The sequence below is a fragment of the Falco biarmicus genome, chromosome 10, assembly GCF_023638135.1.
Source record: "Falco biarmicus isolate bFalBia1 chromosome 10, bFalBia1.pri, whole genome shotgun sequence".
In the NCBI taxonomy this organism is placed as follows: domain Eukaryota; kingdom Metazoa; phylum Chordata; class Aves; order Falconiformes; family Falconidae; genus Falco; species Falco biarmicus.
In genome coordinates, this window is record NC_079297.1 from 31,864,098 (window position 1) to 31,887,436 (window position 23,339).

The 23,339-nt window shown below is 36.9% G+C and overlaps 1 protein-coding gene across 11 annotated transcripts in view; it reads right to left on the minus strand.

Moving 5' to 3' along the window:
- SOX6 (SRY-box transcription factor 6) overlaps positions 1-23,339 on the minus strand; it is a 375,871-nt gene that overhangs the window by 250,491 nt on the left and 102,041 nt on the right. For 4 of the 11 annotated variants that reach the window (XM_056354359.1, XM_056354357.1, XM_056354355.1 and 1 more), the window contains exon 1: positions 16,604-17,110. The exons of 2 other annotated variants lie outside the window; for them this stretch is intronic. The gene's annotated coding sequence lies outside the window, so the exon portion shown is untranslated. Of the gene's footprint in view, positions 1-16,428; positions 16,498-16,603; positions 17,113-23,339 lie in introns of those variants that run through there. 5 more of the 11 variants (XM_056354366.1, XM_056354365.1, XM_056354361.1 and 2 more) reach the window with 4 other exon arrangements.

The window sequence follows — 23,339 nt, forward strand, 5'->3', positions numbered from 1 at the left end:
TTGATTAGAAGAGGTATCTTTCCACAGTTTACTGAAGGTCACAGTATTTGCCACAAGTTCTCTCTTATTACAGATTTCATGTGAAATGCCTATGTTTACAAAGCAAAATGAAAAGACAATTAGCTTCAGAGGTTTGGAGCCAAAGCAGTGTTAAAGCTATGCTTAGTACAAAGTTTCCTTGTCCACGCTGTAAGATTTCTCAGCTCAAATACAAAAATCCACAGAAAATATTTGCATAATGCTAATTAAGCTGTCAAAAGGTAACTGTGCCATACTACCACCACCACATCACTGCCAACTTTCTAAATTCCTTGGAAGTGTAGGGACCCGTGTTCTTGTCTTATGCTAACTTGAATTGAAAAAATCTCTTCTCATTCTCATTGCAAAATGACATCCAGGCTTTTATTTAAATATCGTCAGCAGCACAATACTTCATCTTATCGCACAAAATCAGTGAAACACAGAAATAACACATGGATAACCAAACATGCAAAAAACTGACTACTGTGACTTTGCAGCAAACACAGAAAAGCAACATCTCTGGAATTTCCCTTAAGGCAGCAGTCAAAACCAAAACCCATCTTGCTGCTGCTGTTACCTCAGTCCATATTACTCTACCAGCCCATCTCTAGCAACTGCCTGGTTCACAGACCCAGAGTATAACCAATAAGCTTACCAGCGTGGCATCAGAAGTAAATGGGGAAAACTAGAGAGGACAGTTTACTTATATAAGTATTAGGTTTAAAAGTCCTGCCTGGAGCAACAAAATTAAATCTTTTATGCTTCCAAAAGAGATGCATTCACAGTAAGGAAATTTTGGAGTAGTCTGGAAGGAAGTGTTAGTTTGAAGTCCTGTCTGTCCTCCAGGTCACGTCTGTCCTTACAGGTCGCAGTGCTGCTGCTATATGTTCCACTGGAATGGTGCCTATAGCATCATTGCTGCCAACCTGCTCCAGAAAGGGCTGCATTTCAGTTGTGCTGAGTAGAGAGGGACTGATCTATGTCCAAATGAAGTAAATGAAGAGATGCCAGCTGACTGTAAAGGTTTTGGGATGTAGCCCATAATACGCAAAGTGTTTTGGTGGCAGAGGGGATTTTCTGTGTATGAGAATGGGATGAGCCAAATTTTCGAAAATAAGAAATATTTTACAATGAAAGCATGGCAGAGCAGGGAAACAAAGGAATTTAGTTTTACTTGCAATTCTGTTCTATACATGTCATTTTAATAAATTGTGGGATATGACAGTTGCTTTACCATAAGTTCATGAGTTCATGAAAAAAAAAGTTCACCCATACATGAGTGTATGAATAAATCAAATGATTAAGTTGGTTTCCACTCCCAGCCTTTCACAGCCTGAAGCAATAAGGACAAAAAGGAACGACAGAAATGGAATTCCCTGCTCCTCTGCATTGTGACATCCGAACGACGGGGGGGCACTGTACAGGGATATGGGAAAGTCCTTCCTCAGCTGGAGGACATGGAGCTGGGAGGGTGCTAAAACATGTGCAGGAAAATAGAGTGAAAAGCTCCTACCCTTTGGGTAGGATGCACTGTCCAGTGATTGCAGGGGCACTGGCACAGGCCCAGAAGGAAGGTATGGACACTGCAGGGCTGACAATCCCGCCATGTTTATTAGTGGTAAGCTCCAGGAAATGTTCCACATAGCCCTCATAGTTTTCTGGCTTCAGACTTAAATGCATACACGCACAGGCTCACACCATCCCTTCTTAAATTTCCTTTGAGGTTTCAGTGTACTGCTATTTTACCCTCAGGAGCTGCTTCTCCCCACAGGCTCTGCTCTACACTCTTTTCTGTCATCCATAATAGCCAGTTGCGTATACTGGGAATACATTTTGTTAGTCCCTTGACGACACATGGCTGTACAGTGAGATGTATAATACTGATGAAGAGGTCTCACTGAAGTTATGACTGATCTAAAAGATAAGGACGTCACTACATACTACCTGCTCCCACAGAAAGTACCATTTCCCAGGTCCAACGGGCTACTTTTCACCTCCTTAGAGGCCTATAGCTGTACTTCTAATAAGATTAACAAAATAAGATCTCAGATATCATGGTATATAAAGACAACTTGGCTGAGGAAAATGAACAAAATTCCAGAAGGGAGCTTCTTGTATCTCTGGAGAGACAGGAGATAGATCTGTGAACTGAAGCTAACAGCAGTAAGAGAAGTAATCCCCTGTGGAGCTGGATTTATACACACGTGAACACGTGTGTGTGTGTGTAGATGTATAAATCTACATATCTACATGTATATAAGTTTCTTTGTGTGCATATACATTTATTATAGACAAGATTCAAGTCCTAATCTATCCTTGTGGGTTTTTTTCCCTGCACCCTGTCGTCCAGATGTAAGCTGTGAAACTCATCCAAGTTCCTTAGAAAGGGAAGCATCGAGCCAGGCAGTTCAGGCTGAGCTGTTGCAGTTATCACTCCACTGAAAATGAACAACAAATTCAAATAACAGAGACCGTGTCTGATTCTGGATCTTTCTGGGTTTTCTTTCCTAGTTCCCACCCCTACAGCCTCACCTCTCTCCTACTCTTACTTAACATAAAGTTATGATGCCCTTTGCTGTAAAAATGAATGGAATCCCCAGATTATTATTTTAGAGGCTCAACTGATTCTCAGTGTTTTTTATGTGCTTAGCACTTATACAAAGAGGCTTTTTCATGTCTTTCAACAAGTATAGAAATAGGCTTGAAGTCAGTGTTCGTTTTAATAGTTTCAACAGATAGTCACTTTTATTTCCAAAGATTTATTTTTTTCCTAATTGCACTTTTGCATAGCTGCATGCAGTTGCACTACACACCTATCTACAGACCTGGACCTATTGCCAGCAAGTAGAATATTTCCATCCTTTTTTTTAAATAAAAATATATATACCTGCACAATGCTCACTGTACACAACTCTAAATACATGTAAGAGTAGGACTGCTGGAACCTTGCTTCCCCTTCTGCGTGTTATTTATGTCCAGGTAATCTCAGCTGAGAGCTTCCTAGTGCTGTCACTATGGCCAATTTTATATAGGATATTTTTCTTGATACAGATGTGTAGCTATTTGCCTTTTCTTTACTTCCCTGTAAATGCCATATGGACAGAAATCATTGAGTCACCAGATCATACATTTATTTTTATGATATATTATGCTGTTTGATGTCATGTTGACATCTAATTGATGTTGGTTTTGCTTTTTTTTTGTCTTTGTTTTGTTTCTTGGTTTCAATAAAAAGAGAATTTAAAAAAGGCTGTAGAATGATGACTTAAGGCACTGACAGACATGAACATAGCATGCATCTCTTTTATGATGTGCTGCTGAGTAATTGGGTATATTTCTAGCTTTAGATAACATATAGGAGACCTCTGAATTTTTACTGTATAGTGAAGTATTTGTGTAAGCCTAGCCTATAACCTCAAAAGAACTTTTTTCTCTAGCAAGAAGTACATACAGAACATGTTTTCAATAAGGGCTTAACCCATGATTTAAGAGTCAATAAAGAAAGGTTTTCCATAAAGAAATGAGAAAGCAACAATAGAACTAAAATACAACATACTGAAGATTAAATATGTTCCATCAGCACAACAGTGTCTTTGTACAGCAAAGAGCAGAAAGGGATGATTAATAGTAAAATTGTATGTATGTCAAAAGAAAAATAAATGCAATTTAAACAAAGTATACACTTATTAACAGTGAACATCATTTACAGTTATTCAGATGGGAGGAAGGCAAGGATGAAACTAGCAGAGAACGTATTTCACAATGTGAAGCTACATTCATCTTGGTTCAGCGTTCCATCCCCACCTCCACCCCACCCCCCGCCCCCTACAGCTGCAAAATAAAAATACACAAACTCATGCCTAAGTGCCCAGTGACTTCAGCAAAATCGGGATTTCACTCAAAGTATTTTAAGGTGCAGCTTTACTAGGCAGACCTCCTGGATCACCAGCTGGGAACGGGTGCATGCTTCCCCCCAGGTTCCTGCAGTGCGCACGCTGCGGACACCAGCAGCTCCGATAGCCTTGACACCAGCCAGCCTCTCCTAAAGAGGGGCTGAGGCTGCCAACCTGCTTCTCCCTCCTCCTCCTCCTCCTGCAGGGCTAGTAACAGGTCAATAAATTCCTGGGGCTCTTCCAAGTGGCTTGACCAGGCACTGGCTTTTGGGGCACAGAGAGAGGCAGGGAGGAGGGGAGGTGGCACCAAAAGGTTGGTGAGAAATTATTTCTGCGTGGTAATATACAATGAGAAGATTTTGGGAGCACCCTTCTCTATATTTGCCAGAAATGCTATAAAAATGACCAGATTTAAACTTGATATCTCAAACATTCCAAGTTCTGAGCGAGAAGGACCGACGATGTTATCACTCCCTGCAGAACCACAGGGCTCCACGGAGGTGCCCCAGTCCAGCCTGTTTGTGAAAGCTGGTGATTCGCCTTCCACAAAGAACTACAACTACAACCAAATAGATATTTTAAAAAGGGAAAATAAAAGACAGAAGGAAAAAGGCCATTTCATTCTGCATACAAGAAACACTTCATCGCATAGTTCCATAAACACTGCCCTCAGTGCTCTAATATTTCCAAATAAACCAACACAAAATAAATATAGATTCATAAGAAAGGCAAGAAAGGTAAATTTTAAATGAAGAAGAGAATTTGGAGAAGTTGTAAGTGAAGCAAGAATAAAGTTTAAAACATAAATGTTTGTTCAATATTAATTCTAGAAATTCTTAATATTCCTACTTTGAATACGTAATTACACACAAAATGGGAAAAAGGACAGAAAGAAAACAAGGGTTATAATTCCATCAGTAATTATCTGGAGAAAATGAAAATGTTTTGAGTTTTACTCTCCTGATACATGGTATCAGTAGAAACCAGACGGGGAATTCAAGCCTGTAATTCACAATACGCATGATTTTACTGCACATGAGATATAAATCAAAGACCAAGTGGTAGATCTGAAATATACATCTCAAAACATGCATCCTCAAAGCTCCTAAGCTCCTTCTTAACTACCTCTCTCAGAATCCCAAGCGGTCCCAAAAACATTTTGATTACGGTCTAATCTGCTCTACATGACCTTTGCAGAAATGATTCTTTGCAACTCTGGTAAATTGGGGGTTTTTACCGCTTTTGTTAGATGAATGACTCCTTCCATTTGCAAGGAAGTTCTTGGAATCTCTGCGTTATAGGACTATTATTGCCAGAACTCATTGAGCCCGTGCTGTGTTCACAGATTTAAATCTGAAAGCCAGAAATTATAAAAAAATACCTCATTCGAGATAGCACGCGCAAGCACACAAGTATACACATTATTTCAGTAATGTCCATTATAGCTATAAAAAGAATGACACCAGAAACCTTTAGTAGCATCAGACAAGCTTCAATTCTTAAGTCACCAGCTCACACAATTTCTTTTTCTAAACTCCCCTTGATTTTTTGCGTATTAAATCCAGTTGCTATACAAGTTGATGTTAGATGCTCTTAAAGTCACACAGAAATTTACCCATCCAGTTTAAACAATATTATCCTGACATAACATACTACATGGCAAAACAGTGGAACACCATAGAGACCTATGCCTTGCTCAGACAGCTTGCCATTTTGAGACTCCTACAGTTTTTATCCCCAGTCATCAATTGTCTCCAGGATTTTATACTTTTTTGAAAATAGATATTTCTACACCTTCTAACTAATCTTCAAGTCTATGTGTGCTGTAGGACATGGATGCAAACATTTAAATAGAAATGCTCCACTGTAATCATAAAAGACAGCGTGAAAAGCAATCACCAGAAAGATAACAAATAAAAAGAACTGAAAACTCAAATGTGCATTCCCACTACCTGAACCTATAGGTGGAAAACAACACTTCACCTTTATCGCTACAGCCTATTAATTCTCTTTATTAACGAAAGAATCAGAAGATGTGAGGAAGTCAAGGAAATACCTAAGAAAGAAAGTGGTAAAAGGAGAGAGAGTCCTTTAACTATATTATAGGTAGTGTCAAAAAGTGCAAATTAAGTAACTTCCCCAAAAAAATCTCAGAGGTATACAAATTATTCACAGTATTATTATCACTCTAGCAACATTATAATACATTTGTTTCATTAACAATCCATTCCCTGTAATTCTAAGAACTATGAAGTAAATTTCGATTGTCACACAAATGCACGTCTAAATTACAAACAGTGCCTTCACTAAAAAGTATCCAGGTTTTTATGAAATTTTTGAGGAGGTGATCTGATTTTAAGACTGTCAGACTTTTAAGCAAATGTAGATTGACTTAAAGTAAACATTGCAGGAGGGAGCTCATGCTCCAGGCTTCACCAAGCAATCAGCAAGGCATCTGACACGCTACAGAAAACCTGCAAAATCCAGCAAATAAATCATGTAACACCCATTCAGTATCCTACAAAGCACACAGTGGGGAGCTGACACATTATTAACTGACTGTAATTTTCACAAACTGTAACATACTAAGAGCTTTATGACGTACATGTGGTGAAATATATTTTTATATATTATAAAGGCACATGTTTTTAAAGCACATTAATCAAGATACTTCAATTAAATCAGTGGGTGATGTTTGTTTTCAAGTTAGTGGCATCAAAAAATGTTGATTCTTACAGTAAGCAGATTTGGGAAACACCTCCATCTGATGACTTCACTCTGCCAAAATCACAAGCTTTTGATGATGCTGTAGCAGTATTTATCATGACAAAGGGACCAACTCACGCAACAGAGAAGATAACCTTGGGACAGGTTATTGTCCCAAAGTGGTGCTTCCCTTGAATATGAGCTTTTTATACCAAGTTATATTTTATACAAACTTGCTGCAAACTTCCAATGAAAACAAATCCACAAGGGACAATACAGGTTCCAAGGAAGCCCTAATGCCATCCAGAAGGAAAGAACTGAAGATGATATGACACAGATTTCAGCTTTTGAGCAAAGCATCTTTCCTTTTGCCTTGGTAAAGATTTATACAACTTTACAGATGCAAACCTCACCTGCTTCTTTCAGGGACAGCAAAAAGCAATTCTGCCAATGACAGAACACTAGCTTTTGAAGCCTTACATTGTTCTGCCACACACAGGAATAACTTGAGGTCCCAAAGGTTCCTAGTAGAAAACGGCACTCTGCCAACTCTCATTACTGCCTGCCAACCTGTAGATAATCTTCTTGTACTGTACTTCATCTGATACTTTCACATTTACAACCCTTTACAATACTCAGCAGTTTCTATTTAAATAAAAGTAGACAAGATTGAAAAAAAATAAACCAAAGGTAGAGAATACAGGCTAGATGTGAAAGCTGAGAGCATTTTCCTCTCTATTGTCCATTATTCTTTAATGTACCATTCTCCTTCTGCATGTAGGCCAAAAAAATAAATCCAGTGTAAACACAAAAGGCAAATACCTTTTGAAGGCCAGGCAAATATTTGAAAAGCAAAAAAGAGATTCTGCTTTTATCTCTAGATCACCCTACAATTTAATGGTTAGTGGAGAGGGGTTTCTTTTTTCCTTTCTTTCTTGTTTTTCTTTTTCTCTTTATTTCAGGGAATGTGGCAGGGGCAGGTCCACACTCATAGCTCACAGAATGGTTACCAACCTGTAAACCACAACAATGGGACAACAAAGGTTGGATAACCACACAAGGTTTGCTACAGAGCAGAGAGAAAAATTGACACTATCAAAAAGCTATAAGGCAACAAACCAGTGTATCAAAAATCTTCATCCAATATTATTTGAAAACTGAAAATTATGTGCCTGACCTTGTAATCTGATGTATATAATTTATAAGCAAAGTGCAGATGCCTGTATGGAGCTTAATGGCCTTTATGAGGTTTCTCGAAATTAAAGTAACATCACTCCATGCACTAGAGAGAAGGGGGCCTTCAGCTATGCCAGTAGTATCAAACAGTACCACAGTATAAGAAAAAAGAATAGCTGCAAGCTGAGATGGTAAAGCTGGTAAACCATTACCAGGGAGCCCACAATCACCTAGCAGAAAGAGTAAATGACTACCTATATATGTATATGGAACTGATTTCAAAAAGTTGTTGGGTGAGAATAAAGCCCCTGAAACCCAAACAGAATACAAGAAACGGTTTTTGTCCCTTTATTACTAGTCCATGATCCTCAGGTCACTACTGGACACAAATGTACGAGGCGTTCAGTGGATCAATACAATGGGCCGCAGCTCTCAGGCCACTCGAACATCTTTATCAGTCACACGTGAATCTCAGCAACTCCTCAAGGCAGGTACTATCTGGTCCCTTCATTCAGAGCAGGATCATAACATGTGGTGGTAAATACATATCTGAAAGCTGCATCAAATGTCTCACCTAAGTAAATAAGTCTTTGTCTCCGAATTGTTTATGGTGTAACCTTTCATGAAACAAATGGAAAACAAAAACTCTGTAACCCCATATAATGAGAATCAGTGTTTTCTTAAATTGTATGCAAAAAAAATTTATGAAATTATCTTCTAAGTAAAATAAAGCCAAGCCATCAATGGTAATGTTATTAAAAGTATTGATGCATTAAGGTAAGCAACAACTACATTAAAAAAAAAAAAGGAAAAAAAAGCCATATCCTTTAGTTTATTGCTTGCTGAAAGCAGCAAGAAAAGAAGAAGGAAAAAGGAGTAGAATATACTGATCAGAAAAAAAAGAAGAGATTTTAGGGCTCCATAATAAAATATGGTTTACATTTTAGTCTCTGAATATGAAACAGTATTAATTAAGTATATATACCATGAGGTAAAACTTTCACCTTAATTAGTTAGCTGGTGAGGGTGAAATTTGTTACATAAAAGGACAGCATTTGTTAGTTTGCCTCAAAATCAGTTTCTATAAGGTAAATGGTGTAATCAATGGCCAACATGATTCTCACTCAGTTATCCATGCTCTTAGACCTTCTTCTCCTATATAGATAAAATTTCCTGAGAATTAAATGTGTATGTTTAGATTCTTGATTCTGTATTTATGTATCTTATATTCAACAATAGCTGATGTACAATATAACATTCTATAACACTTTTTAATACATGGGTTTTAACCTGTGAATGTTCTCCTAAACACTAATATAAAATTATAGCGTAAGAAATGATTAAATTTCTCTAAATTCCTTTGTGTAATTATGGACTGACAGAGGTTATTTAAGGGCCATCTGCTATAAGACTTTTTAGAAATGTATGAACAAATATATTTAGGCAAAAAGGTCACTTAGAATATAAACAAAAAGAAGTGATTTTGGGGTTGATCATGTGTCCATTGACTTCAAGAGTGTAAGACAACATTCTATATATGTTCAAGCTGTAAAGTATGTGTACTTTATTATCTTTTATTTGACAGAAAAGTGATAAACACTCTTTCTAACTACAGAGGTTTGATTGGCAAAGTAGGATTAATACTATAAAACAGAATTAATACTTGCTTACTCTTGTAGGAAACATTTATAGATAACAGCTATAAAAAAAAATGTATTTTCTAGCATTAAAAAAATAAAAATCTAATTAAGCACCCAAAAGCTATTTTGATTAGGTTCGTTTTCAGTTTTCACAATATAACATCACATTAAAAGATTATGGTATTCCACGGGAGAAGGGAACAGAAACAATGATAAAAGAAATCATGTTCCAGACTACCACGTACATTAGGGGACACGAGCCCTTCATGGTGAGATTTATCAAGACCAGAAGCATGGCACTCCTACAGATATTGCTGGGAAAGTGATTTTCTTATGCCTTTTCCCCCTTGTAGCCCTTGTAAAAAAAAATAAAATCAGTTTGGCAAAGGACACTGGTACGATCTCTAAAATCTCTTAAAGCAACTTTATAAATATATTAGGTAATAAGTAAACATGTACAATGTCCAATTCTCTATCTGCTTAATATTAGAAATCCTGAAAGTGCAAGGTAAAACATCAGGATGGTTACCGGTCCATTGCTGTGCTATAACTGACTCATGAATTTCATAAGCAACACTCCTAACAGTAGCCAGGAAGACTCATAAGCATCCTAATATACTACTGATTTTATCAACTAATTATCAATATTTTTGCTGATAGCGTATTACTCCTCTAAATTCTAGAACATCATCTCTGAAAGTAGAATGATGTATAAGATAGACAATATATATAAGGAATAGTTTTGCGCCTAATGTTAATGTGAAAATTATATAGGGCATTACTATGCAGACGAACATAAATGACGATTAGACAGATGCCTATGTATGTTCACATCCATGTATATGCAATTCTGTGTACATATTTGCATACACAGGAATACATATAAATAACAGACAAAATGAACCTGCATGCCTGTACGTATGTATGTCTGTATATAAACATCCACACATAAATATGTAGGTAAAAAGACCTATAATCTGCATATAAATATATGTCGTTTAGACACATGTACATATACATAATATGGAAGGAATTCACTAAGCTAATTGTTACTAATGAGGACTACAATAACTGACACAGTGTATCATATTGCAGGATCAGAGTGTTTGCTCACAAATTTTCTAAAGCATGGTTCACTTCCTCGTCTGGGTCTAAAAACCACACTAAAACTTCATAAAGCGATATATTTTTTAACAACAATAAATATTTTTTTTTTCTTTCAATTGATTTCTGTGGTTCAGTCTCCCTAGACTTGGTCAGTATCGGCCAACCCATTTTGTATGTTTTTACTAATTTATGAAGAAGTTATTAGACATACAGGCACTTTTTTTTTAACTAAAACAGTTGCTGCACTGTTGTAGCTGCAGAAGTAAAATCAGATCACCAGTGCTGAATTAAAACTCAACTAAAAATTAGTTGTGTTTCACTAGTACAGATGAAGTAAAGTAAATCATTCTTCTTCCAGATGCCTCCATGCTGTTGAAAGCATGCGGGCAATTTTGTTTCTATGACTTCTATGATCATCTACCACCTAAGGCACGTTGATTGTACCTTTAAAGGCTGATGGTGTAATAGTGCGAAAAACTTGCAGAAAAACAGCTCAATCATTTATTTGCTGGCATTAAGCTTCCATTTTAATTTATTCCCTGAAAACATCAGTTTTAGGAAAATGGGGAAATGATATTTTTCATACAATGCAGAATTTATTATCGATACTAGCAGACAAAGTAGTCATTACTTATTCTTTTCTTTCTTTACTTGCTACAAACAGATAAAAGCAGATAGCAGAAGACAGAGGACACAGTAACTCTGCATTACATGTCACAGCTGTAGGGTGCAGAAGAGAATAACCCTAATGAAGTCCACACACTAACTTCAGAACTGTATCGGTATAGCTCAAAGCAGAATCTGATCCTCCCCCAAACAAAACACTGCTATTACTGATGATTGTTTTAGTTGTCTTTGACATCAATTCCAAAACTTAGCTCTTTCTTTGAAATAGGAAGTCTAGGCAAGTATGCACTGAATGCCTAGGTCTGGATGCTCACAAGCGAGGGAGGCTTACTATTGTCTCTCTTACACCATAGCAGCTTCCTTCCTAATAAGAATTTAACACAAAACAATGTTTCTCTCCTGCAGGGTTTTATTTGGCCTGTATGTTAAGCAACACTCTAGATTACTAATCAGGTTTACCAGACAGTTGTCATGGGGTCACTAGCAGCTACTTTGTTTTCCCTCAAAACTGTGCTCTGTAACGTGATGATAGTGTTAAACAGACTACAACTGATGGGAAAAGTAGAAAGAAGAAAGAATTATCCCCAACATACTAGAAATATTTCTTCCAAAGAAAAAGCAATTTATTGAAAAATCACAGACAAGAAAGATTCAGCATAAACATTAGTAAACCATTTATATTACTTCAATAAATGTTTAAAAGCTTACCCAGGTAAAGTAAGAACCAAGACATTTGTGAGTTAGCTCATATTTTTCATGCAAAAATTGGGATGTATGCTTATAAATATGGCTTTTTTAAAATCCAAGTTAACAGGGAAGTAGAACAAATGTCTTTAAATTGGAATTAAACAAGTATGCTCATGATAAAAACTCTGTTTTGGAAAAAAAATATTAACATAAACAGTTAGGATTTGCCTGCTGCAATTCTCACTGAGGTTTAAATAGGTGATTCGCCCACTATAAAGTGACAGGAAACTTGCACATGTACGTAAACTACTAGACAGCAGGCAAGCTGTTATATATTGTTTATGTTCTCCATCCCTGTCCAGAAGTAGAAAGGCCACGTGTTACTGAGTAGTGGTGGCACCTGTGCATTGTAGCTGCTGCTGTAGGGCCCAGCTCTGGCCTTCTCCCAGCGCAGCGGAGCTCTGCTCTGACCCCCTGAAGCAGAAGAGCCCTGACAAATCTCTGCTCTGGTCTGAACAGCACCATTTGCCCCCTACACCAAACAGCTGCACATCACGACCTCATCAGTCTGGCTAGGAAAACAGACCCATTTGTGGGACAACAGTCAGTCTACCGTCCTTTGGCTCTCACAGACTTGGGGGAACACAGGGCAAATCTGCTGTGGGTTTTGCTTGGGTGGTTTTGGGTGTTTTTTTACTAAAATTAAAACATTTGGTCTAAAGGCTCCAGAATAATTACTAACTGCACAAATACTGATTTGTATTATCTTTGGAAGCAATACCAACAGTTTCTCCTCTAGCAGCTACAAAAATACAACCAAAGCCTGTGTAGTAAAGACAGTCAGGGGATTACGGTTTACAGTTCCGTGGATGCTATGCACTATCATCCACTACTACCACAGAACCATACTCAGATGGTGAAATATGACACATTGGATTGCTCCAGGATTTAGTAGCTGAAAATAAAGTGTCTTCAAGAAATCAACTGCTTCATGAGTATGTCTTTTAAAAAAAACCTATTGGAATATGCTGGATGTAATAAGGAACACATGTAACTCCTACTTTTGATGAGGAAAAAAGAGGGGGAAAAAAATGTTTTCCTCTAGCAGCACATGATTCAATTAACTCTTCAAGCCCTTCTCTCTTTGCAGCTGTTAGAAATATATTTTCCCTAAGACAGTAAAAATGCTAGTCCCAAGGGCAAAATGAAGGCTTACAAGATTTCTCTCTACATTATCAGACATGGATCAAATGCTAATAAACACCTACGTACCTAAGTGGCGTTTTTGAAAAACACAGAACACTTAGTAGCTTGCGCTGAAACCAAGACCCACAGGACACTAGGCCTGTTTTATTCAGGTGTTTAGCCTAGGTAGGTTAATTTTTTTTCAGTTCTAAAATTTTGAATTATTTTTTTTCATTCTAGAAGGAGAGTTCTAATGTTTCTATATTCTCTCTTTAAATATCTTAATAGACGCCTACTTGCAAAGTCACAAGTTCACCCTGGATTTCTCTTTTTTTTAATGTCACAACCTTGTAATTTTACATACAACCACTCTAAGCTGCTGATGCTTCTGAAGGGCACTGTAAAAGCTGGAGTTGTTCAGGAGGTTTTTTGGTAACGTAACAGCCCGAAGCATGGCTAAGTACCAGCTGCACCATATTTATCTACTTGTTTATGAAAGAGTTTCCCCCTCATTGTGTGGATAACTGACCTTAGCCATGGCTAATAAGACATAAGCTTCCTTGAACTGTGCAGCTTTACGCTGAATCTTATAAAATACTTCAGTGTTATCCATATAGCCTCACTGAGCTCCTAATGAACTGAAACACATTCTCTCTCCAGTACTGTCATCATAGACAAGGTGTGGTCCAAGGAACAAAAAAAACCCTTGCCCAACCTTTCCTCTGGCCATCTGCTTCTGTAGACAAGCTTCTTGCTGGGTATCACCAGGTTTTTATAAAGCAGAGAATCAAGTAACATATAGATACTTATGCTCCACCGTACCCATCATCTCATCTTACTGTCCCAACCATGTAGTGACAAGAATGGCTTGCTTGCTGCAGGCTAATTTCTTCAGCAGCCTCCCCTAAATTGCAGCTGTGTTTCCAGATGTACATCTAGTTAGTAAGCAGCCTCTGCAAATTCATCACTTCTCTAACCTTAAGCCTTTAAACAGGCTGGGAGCTACACAGTCTGCAGTAAAGGAAATGCAACAATTTTACTTAACACGAAAACCTTGCTCAGTCAAACTAGTTCCACTAAATCAGGTGATGTTCTTATCAATCTATTCCAGACATGTTAAACTTTTTTTTTTTTAATCTTTTTTTTTTTTTTTTTAATACACACATGAGAAGCTACAACCGGCACAAAAGCAAGGATCATGTCAGCTGTCAAGCCATGCTGAACTGACTTGTAGGGAGACTTTTTTTAGAGGCTACACTGATGTTGAATTTGAAACAACTCACTGGAATGGGCACAAAAAGTTTCTTCTTGATATCTTTTGTTTCCATTTTTAATTTAAGAATGTTACTTTTATCACAGTTGATTTAAATTATAATCATTAAATAACAGCTAATTTACAGCAGCTAACAGCTGGGGGGGTAGAGGTTCAATGCAGTTTCTCCTCAGTTACAGGTAGTATTTGAGGATTTAGGATTCTGCCAATAAGCTAATATTTAAAACAATTTTTATAATGGTCATTAAAGTCTGTCAGTTGAACCGGTACAGTGCTAGAGCTCAGATGTCAACTACATATACATACAAAATGTAATAAATCCTGAAATACTACTTCAAAATCCAACCAATTTGTCTAATTTGTGGGTTAGTACACACATAAGTAATACAATCACCTTAATCATTCTAAATAAGCATACAGTGAGTTTCACTTGGTTGTTTTTTTTTCAAACCAACAGCACTATACTAGTTGTTCCTGATGATGTTCCAAGCAGAACATTCCAAGGAGTCACTCGTGCAGGAAAACAGTTGAGCTAAACTCAAGTTGCCAGCTCTTTTCTAATTTTAAGTTTAGCTTTCCCGTTCTGAATCAAGCATTCTTCTCCAATACTAGTTAAAAGAGCTTATCTAATTTAACTTTCTTTTTTTCCTTAAACATCTGGGAAACTTCATTTCTCTAATCAGTTTCTTACTTTCCTCCACTAATTACAATCTTGTTTTTTCTATGTATATCATTTCCTGTGTGATAATTTTTTCATCATTGGTTTTCTTGCTCTTTATATATTTCCTAGATGCTGGTGCTCAAATTCAGGCAAAGCAGCTTATTTGTGTTGTCTCCATTCTCCTCAAAATACTCAGATAAAACGTGCCACAATAAGTTATTTGCCTGCCTGTATATCTGAACATATAACATAGCTTCCAAAATGCCACCATTTGTTGCCCTGATAGCTCCATCACCAGCAGACTCTAGGACTTTATTTTACTCTAATGTGATGAGCCACCCTTCAGAAAAACTGTCCACCAGCTGTCTCTCTGCTCGAGTAGGCCGAAGTCACACACACAACAATGAAGCCACTTCCCCATTTCACTTTCCTCACTGCCTGTTCTTCCCTTCTTTCTGTTTCTCGTCTGCCCTAGGCCATATCTTAATCCCATTCTCAAAATCAAAAGGTTTCTTCCTTTCTGTATGGCTCATGCAAGGTAGAACTAAATTGCTACAGGGGCTCACAGCCTTCAGATTTGGATTATTTGCAGTATTTATCTGTATTTTCATTCTTCTATCACCACAATCCCTTTTGTGTAGCTTTCAGACTATTACATACATACGGGCTAAAATCTGGAGGTGGTAAACTCTTTTCTACCAAGACAGATGCTGTAGTAACATCATCTGCATACTGAATTCCATTTTACAAGCAAATCAGGATTTTTTTAAATGCTACTAATTTAAGCAGCAGCACACAACTTAGGAGAAGTTGTTAAATACCATCTACAGGTTTTCTAATTTCTACAGTATTAGACCATTATTTAAAAGATTTTACACATCTCATATAATAAAGTGAAGCTACATTGAAAAAATAAATGTTCATCACTCCTATTGATTAGTATCAGCAACATAAATATAACAGACAAAACTGAAAGTTTTCCCAAAATGGAGCTTTGAGTCTTTAGCAAATTACCAAAATTATAAGAAGATTATGTTCCAACTGATCTAATGGTTTGGATTGCATTTCTCTGTATAAACACAGTGGTATGTTTACCAAACATATATTTCCTTCTAAGATCATAGATTCTTGAAACCCCAACAAAAAAGGTTTTTTAATGAACACAAACATGTTCACAATAGCAAAACAAACTTGATAAATCATTCATACAGTATGAAAACTGAAGTCTAATAACTCTGAATGAAAGAGATCTGCAATATAAAATTTCCCATAAAACTCCACAATACGTTCAGACAGAACTAAAGACAGACTTACATAATATATTAGATTGCAATTGCAAAGGACCCTTCAGGGTTTGTAATCAGTTCTCACACTTAACCACAAACTAGTAAAGAATAGTTACAATATTTCACATTTACATACACTGCATAGCTTAGAAATATATCTTCTTACCAAAGTTAAAGCACAATTTTCTTTCATTCATTTGAGGAAACTGAAGATCAACATACGCTGTTTCATACGCTGACAGTTTAAGTAAATCAACAAAGATTCTTTCTAAAACTAAACTCTCTCACAACAAAAAACAGAAAGAAAAGACTTTATTCCTTTGAGAAGATGTCTAGCTTACCTGGCTTTGCCATTCCACACCAACAGCCTGAACAATATTATCAGCTCTTCAGGTACTAATTCTTGCTAACTGGAAGGATATTTTCTCTCTTGCTGGATTAATAATCAACTTTCCTGATAGTTCATTTGTAATTCTCTGCTGGTTAACCCTTTGCAGGGCTCCCATTCTGAACTAAGCAGCTTACACTCTTCAGTTCATTTTAATACAAAAATAACAAAACATAGGATAGTGCATACATGACAATTAAATAGCAAGCTAAAGAGAAAAGTTAAGTATAGATTATCTTAAAAAACTAAAAGCTTATAAATACTTGAAAGACGACTTGCTTTCACTCTCTTAAAGACTCTACTTACTAAACCTAAGAGCCATCAACAAACTGAAAGCTGTGAAGTCCAATGGCTCATACGATGTCCCGTGAAGCTACTGCTCAACCTCTCATCTTTGGTGTACGTGTAAATAGGACACATGTCTGCTGAATTCTGAAAATAACGTTTTTTATTATTGAATACTGTGCTGAGAAATTACCACAGTTATCAGTTTGTGCAAGGCTGTCCATCTGTGTTGTCAGAAAGCAAGAGCAAGAGTGGCCAGAAGTAAAAATGAGATAAGAGAGGCCCAGAATAGCTAAAAAGGGGAGTTCAAATAAGGTCAGAACAGTTCAAGATGGGATACCTAACATTTATATACAATTTTATTTTTCAAAGTTAATAGTAGCAAATTACATGCTTTTTCTTGGTTTCATAAGAATTCAATACATTTTAGCAGCTCTGTTGTGAAATGAGTGAAAAGATTAAGGAAAAAATAAAGTGGAAAGGTGTTTAGAGATCTAGTATAGGAGAGTGAAACATTCTGGAAATCCTGACCTAAAGAAACTGGTCTTTGTTTGAGGGATATAAGATGGATCTTGGGGTGTGCCTTGATTATGGACAGAGGGAAGTGACAGTGAGAAAAATAAACTTGTTGCATGGATGACTGAGGCATAATGCTGCAAAAATGGAGAAATCATAAGAAAGGCTTTTTTTTTTTTTTTTTTTTTCCCCTTTTTGGAAAACAATGACAGGGGTTTGGATGCTCTAGGAAAAATAATGAGATGACAGATCTATTCACTAACAGAAATGCTTTCCTGGTAAATTGTGCTATAGCTGTTTTATTAAATAATACTGCAGTACTTTTGGGTTTTTTTCTTTAGACAAAGAGACAAGGGACAGAGTCTCCAAAAGTTACTGCATAGCACAGATGAGACTTTATCTATACCCCTTTGTGTAACAGCAGTCCTATAGCAAATCTATTTTTACACAACTGTAGATCTCTACTCTCTGTCTATTGCTCTCTCTCTTCAGTAGCACCTAATACAGTTTGCTGTAAACTTCCTATAATATGTGCTGTAGAATTTATGATAAAATGCTATAAAGTGTTGAAGCAAATTTATTTCATATTTACAGTTAATTTTATTCTGTGTCTGTTTGAAGGAAAACCTTTTAAGAACACCAATAATGTGAGAAAGCTCCAACAACTAAATTTACTGTTAAGTATCACATCAGTGGTACTCCTGGGGGCTCCTCTTCATGGGAAGAAAGCTTAAACAACATTTTCTAACACATTGGATTGCTTCCCAGAGATGCGATGGCCTACAGAGGCAGAGCTGAACAAAGCAAGCTGGAATAGTAAGTCAGTAAACAACCCCTTTCAGAGGATGGTCACAAATAAGTGCAACTTTGTTTCATGAAGGCAAATTATAGTTATCTTTTGTTCTTTAGAAGGTGCATTATCTTTCTCTCCTGTTCCACCTGACTAAACTGGTGGTATCTCTTCTATCACCTGACTGAGTGGTTGGCTGGAAATAATGGGACAAAACAATCCACTATTGTTACAAGAGACAATGACCTTTCATGTCCTTGGAGCTCACCATGACCTTTCATCTCTCCTATCCTCCAATGGTCTCTCCTAACAACTAAAACTACACCCAGTTAGGCCGAATTCCAGATTGTCATAAAAAGCCCCGTCCTTTCGAAACAAAACCAATTTTTACACCAAGGTGGAGGAGAAACACAGGTCCATTGTTCCCGCACAGATGGAAGTTAGAGTTACTAAGGCAACAGCTCTAATCCCCCTTTTTACCACCTTTTTCACATCATTGGCCTATCAAGTGTGCTACCTTTTAACTCATAAGCTCAAAAGCTGGTAGTCTAACTGACTGCCCTAATTAGCTACGATTTTCACAGTACAGACAACATGATGAGCTAATCGAAATTTGCAAAATAATGACGTACCTCCAGCAAATATTCCTCCTCCTGAGGCCCAGTCTTAGAATAACAATAATGAGACCATTATTAGAGGAGGGCATTAAAATGCTGCACTGCTGCTAAACAGAGAACTTAATTGTTCTGGTCTTGTCCATTGAATCAACAACCTATTGTTGTGGACTTGAAAAATAAAGGACTGGAGAATGGGTGCCATAATGATTGGTCTGTGCTGCCATACCAGCACTCCGTAGAATTGTTTTCCTTTTGAAACTCTTGATGGACTAGTAGTTTTGTTTAAAAGTAATATAAAAGGCAATTGTCTGGATAAAAAGTCCTATTTATTGAAATCTTTTAAAGCAGTTGCATGGATTTGTTCATGACCCCCACGATAAAAACATAGGGACCATAATAATGCTATTTGTAGAGACTACTGCTTGTAGTGACACTAGATAACACTGTCCTGTCTGGCTACTGCAAAAGGAAGGCAGCCATTTCCTTTGCAGACAGAAATCATGACAGAAGGTCAAATAGTGGACAGACGGAATTAATCTGTAAAAATGAAGATGGTTTATTAAAAAAAAAACAAAAAACAACCCAAACCACAAAACCAATGTGTTTGGTCATCATTTAGAATTCTGGATTTAGATCAAAGAGTGATAAAGGTATGCCTAAGTCAATCTCTACACAGAACCCCTTTGTTGGCGAGTTGGTTAGATACTTAAAATGGCAGACCTTTATTTCTTTTCTTTATCTCTTCTATAGAATTACATCCTAAACTTTAGTTGGGAAACCGGATAATGTACCTTGAAAGGTATTGACTCCACTGGTGTAAACTGTAATTTACTGTTAGCTTGGATATTCTTTATTTAAAATTGGGACTGGGAGGAAAAGACACCTAAAATCTCTGGAATTTCTTTAATCTTGGGGTTTTTTTAATTGGTAGGAAAGTAAAATCTACAGCTTTTCACAAAATGTTTAAGATAAACATGATCTTGAGAAAAAAAATATTCTACCAAGTCAAAACCATAGGTTTACTACATCAAAACATAGTTAAATAACACTATTCTGGACTCCTCTCTTAGCTTTCACTGCAAGAGAATAGTTGAAAACATATAAGCAATAGCAGATTTACACTTTGAAACAGAAATTAAAATAATCTCTTATTGTACTTTTCATAGTTACCTCTCTTAATGCATCTTTCTACGTAGAAATTGCTCCAAAATAGGCTATGGCTAGGCTAATATAAATGATCAGAAACAACATAATTTGGACCTGCAAGTACGTTGGTACTTTTCCCACTTTTACTTCAGTGGGAAAAAAGTTTAGGTTTAAATTTTTTCTTATTCTTCTCAACATATTGTAAAACAAAATAAGAAAAAAAAAGTGAAAAGGAAAAAATAGGGGAAGAAAGCTTTAAGTTAAAGGTTAACCAAAAGGTATTTTCAGCAGTCCTTAGAACTGCTCACATAATGTAAAGTTGTCTTGCATCTACTCACAGAACACATTTTCTTTAAACTCAGGGTCTTTTCTTTTGTAAATCGAAAAATGCCTAATATAAAGAAGTATTAAATTGTAAATAAGACCTCTTTCTCCATTCAGTCCATGCTTTGCTTCATTTATCTTCATCTTGTTAGGCTAAATTAATTAACAATCTCTGTGTTGCACACTTTCTCTTTTCATTACATCAAATAATGGCCTGGATATGGGAGAAAACCCTCACCACGGGGATCTTGAAACACTACCTTGAGGAAGAGTCTCTTACATATGTATTGCTTTAACAATATTAACTAGCTTGATGTTACAACATTTATTAAATGGATTCTTCATTGCTTTAAAATAATTATCCTGATTTTGTAAGAAATAAAAAAATTGTTTAAAAAAAAAGAGAGGCTTGCAATAGATCATATTTATAATTTGTGAGCCACGAGTACTAAAAGAAAGGAAGTACCTAAAATCATTAGTAGTTTTACTGAATGCTTTATTTAATATAAAAAACCCTGCAACTCGAATACAATTTTTGGCCCACTGTGTATACAGTCCCAAACACATTAGTGTGACAAATTACTCAAACCAAGTTGCCATACCATTTGTCTGTGAATGCTCTGTATATAATTAATTGGATGTCTGGGCCAGTTTCACTGGTAAATCTGGTTATTTTGATACTGTAATGGGGAGCAACGTGCTAAACTATTAGGCAAGTTTTCTTCCTTTAACCTACATTATGGCATCTAGAGCAAAAGGACAAAACAGTAAAGCCTTTTTTAATCTCACCCTGATCAAACAGCCCTCTTTCTCCAATCACAGCTTTGTGCGTGATATCTTTCTGCTAGTGTTTCTTATTTAATTAAAACAGACACTGACAGAAGGACATGGATTAGGACTGTAATGATGCATTTACTTAGATTAATCGGAGGCTCCTTTTGGAGTAATGGCTTAAACAAAGAACAAAAGGAAATTGTTATGAAACAGCCTTTTATCCCAGGCAAAGGTCACATTATGAGGTTTTTAATTTTGTCAGCCTCTGTTATATTGGGCCTTGCTACTGGAACATGAGAAGTGCTTCTCTCCCCTCTCCCCCGAGCCAAGCCAGTTATTATAATACAGTCATTAAAGCTGCAAATTAAAATGTCTGATTTTAAAACAGGTTGCTCAGCTTTCAAAACCCTCTAATTAGCATGTTGTGCATTGTTGTCAAGGAAAGAAACCTAAAATGCTAATGACCTGCTGCCAGGTGACCACACTGGTGTGCAAAATAATACAGACCCTTTCGAGTAGCAGTAATAATAATACCCGGCTCTTATGAACTACCCAACTCCAGGTCTACTCTGCACCACATGTGCTTAAAGAAACAAGTGTGCATCCAGCCAAAGATCAGAGTTCAGTAGTCAGCACAAGAGATCGTTGTATGTTAACCGGAAAGAAGTCTGTGCCCATTGAGACACTGCAAGGAAAGAGGAAAACATTTGAAACCACCATGGGCCAGGTGATACTTGGGCCAGGTGATACTTGGACCAGACACAGAGAAAAGCATGGAACAGAAAATTCTTACCCTTTCAGACAGGAACTACAAATACACTTCTGTAAATCTCAAAAGAGCCAGCTCAAAATTGCTGTGATAAATTCTGCTTCTGTCCTTTGTTCACAAAAAAGCAATAATGCATTAAAAGACCCCAAATACGGGTATATTTTTATCCTTTCCCAGTTTACCATTCATTGTAGCAAGTTCACTGAACACACAAAATTAAGCTAGAGCTGCCAGATCTTGAGATTTTTCCACAAGTCTTGTGATATTTTCTTAAAATGTGCTACAGGAGAAAGCCTGGTAATGCAACTTCAAAGACTCAAACCAAACAGAAAACATTTTCTTAAACCTCATGGTACTTGAAGCTGTTTTTTTGAATACTTGAGTTTTAGCAAACTCACTCACTTCACACAAAATTTAAAAAGAAAAGAACTCTCATCTCCCAGCGACAAAATGTATTGTAAGTGCCTTCCATTTCTGAAATTGTAGCTACAAAAATATTCATTAGTCTTCTGCACCCCCTAAACTGTACACAGACCCAATCCTTCTCCAGTCACAGAGCCCACAACTCTGGCAAGCTGAAATGTCACATAGTACCTAGAGCCTGATACCAACGAAGAAGCAAAACCATGCTGACGGTGCCAATGTTGGGTCCAAACAGCAGTAGCAGAAGCTGCTGTTCAGCACCACAAAGAATACCTTCCTGAAAAAGTCTGGAATAATTAGCTGGGCAGTCAAGATTAACCCCACTTGACCTGGGTTTTTTATGAACAGTTAAGAAAAAAAGGCTTTCTCTGTAACTTGATGTCTTTGCCATAAAGATCCCAGTCCAACCCCCTTCAAACATACCAGCATAGCATGACAGCATTCTTCCTAGGTCACAGGAGTAGGAAGTTGGATGAGATGTTGAGAAGCCATGCTGGCCTTGATGTCTGTTCATTCGCAGAAGTCTCCCACCCTTCAAGTGATCCTTAAATGACCACTAAGGGACAAAAATAACTGCAAAGGGGATTTTCAGTCATTTTTAATCACTTACTGTATTAAGTTTTACTTTAAAGTGGCCAGAGACAAGGTACTGGGTGATTCCAATTCCCAATGCCTCCAAAACCACTAGTTAATGGAAAGCACGGTTCAATTCCTTTCCAGATAAATTACAACCAGACAGATTAAGTAAATTATAATATATAAAGGACCATGGGTGTGGTTTCATCTCAGACCCATGTGTCACCATTCTGTATTGCTTGTCTGTTTTACACAATACTGTCCAGATTCTGCCATGCTGCTGCCACTACCCTCACAATATTGTCCCAGTCCTGAAAAAAAATTGACAACTTGCATCTGAAAATATTAACACAATCGCATGCATCTCACTGAAATGACCTACATAAAATGGGAAAATACATTTATTTGCAAATATAGTAATTTCAATTTACTTAACACTGAAACACTTGAGCTGCCTAAAAGGTGGCAA